Genomic DNA, 1,470 nt, shown 5'->3' with positions numbered 1-1,470 from the left:
GGGACGGGGCCGGACCAGGGCGGGCGGACCCTGGGAGGGGTCGCCTGGGAGGTCTGCACCTGGGACCGGCCGTGGGAAGGTCAGGACTTGGGGTACACCCACTCGGAGGTCTGGGACCCCAGATCCAAAAGGCCGGGTCCTGGGACAGTCCTGTGATCCTGGGACCTGAGACAGCCCCTCCCCGAGGCCGGACCCCCGGACGGTCCCAGCAGGCAGGGCTTGAGCCCTGTGACAGGCTCTGGGGGTGAACAGGGCCCCACAGGCCCCTGAGGAGGTGGGGGTGCTGGGGCAGGACCTTGAAGGCCAGGCTCTGGGGGGGGGCCCGGCACCCTGATAACAGCTGGGCCTGGAGACAGGTCTCGGGGAGGCCAGGACTCGCGACAAGGGGTGAGAAGCGCCCAGGCCTCACTAGTGGGCCATCCGGGCTGCCGGGACCCAAGCCAGGCCCCCAGGAGTTGGGGCCCTGAGACCAGACCCAGGGGTGCCCCGAGTCTCCCCAGCCCACTCAACTGGACCCCGTGCTACGAAGGCCCTGGAGCATCAGGGACCCTGGTCACCTGGGCCCCACAGGTGCACACCCCTCCCTGAGGCCCTGACATCTGAGCACTGGGCCGGCCTGCAGACCTCTGACCTCTGACCTTCAGCGGGTGCCGCCTGGCGGGTCTCGGAGGCAGATGTGAGGCAGGGTTGGGGCCCATCCCCCTGGCACTGGGGATTCAAGAGGGGCTCCTGGTCCTCGCTGGCCCCCAGGCCATCACTGTGCCCACTCCCCAGACCCAGAAAGCTGCCCCTCTTCTCCCAGCCCCTGCGCCTGGGCTGCTGGCCTTGCCTTGGCCCCGTGGTCAGTGCCTGGCACTTTCAGCTACTCCCGCCCTCCTCTCCCTCTGGTGGTGTCACCAAACTCGCCCCATTCTCCTGGTCGTGGGGATGCACCCCCATCCTGAGTCTGGAGGTGTTTCCTGTGTCTAGGAGGTTCCGGGAGGGGTTTGGGCCTTCGACGTGTGTGTGTGTGTGTGTGTGTGTGTGCGCGCGCGTGTGTGTGTGTGTGTAGGGGGGGCAGTGGGCAGCACAGTTGGAGCAGGCCGGGGTGCATGTCGGGTGACTCGGGCACCTGCCCCACTTCAGGAAGGAGACATGTCACAGGACTCGGGAGGGGTCCTTTGCCTCCCAAACCTGTAACTCAGGCCGTCATCTAGAACTTGGCTCTCCGCTCCGTGAATTCGCAAGCGGTGATGAAAAAGCAGGGTGCGCCGGGGGCAGTGGGCAGCACAGTTGGAGCAGGCCGGGGTGCATGTCGGGTGACTCGGGCACCTGCCCCACTTCAGGAAGGAGACATGTCACAGGACTCGGGAGGGGTCCTTTGCCTCCCAAACCTGTAACTCAGGCCGTCATCTAGAACTTGGCTCTCCGCTCCGTGAATTCGCAAGCGGTGATGAAAAAGCAGGGTGCGCCGAAGGCTGGTTGCCTGGG

This window comes from Myotis brandtii, unplaced genomic scaffold (genome assembly GCF_000412655.1).
Source record: "Myotis brandtii unplaced genomic scaffold, ASM41265v1 scaffold986, whole genome shotgun sequence".
Taxonomy (NCBI): domain Eukaryota; kingdom Metazoa; phylum Chordata; class Mammalia; order Chiroptera; family Vespertilionidae; genus Myotis; species Myotis brandtii.
This window is presented reverse-complemented; position numbering follows the sequence as displayed.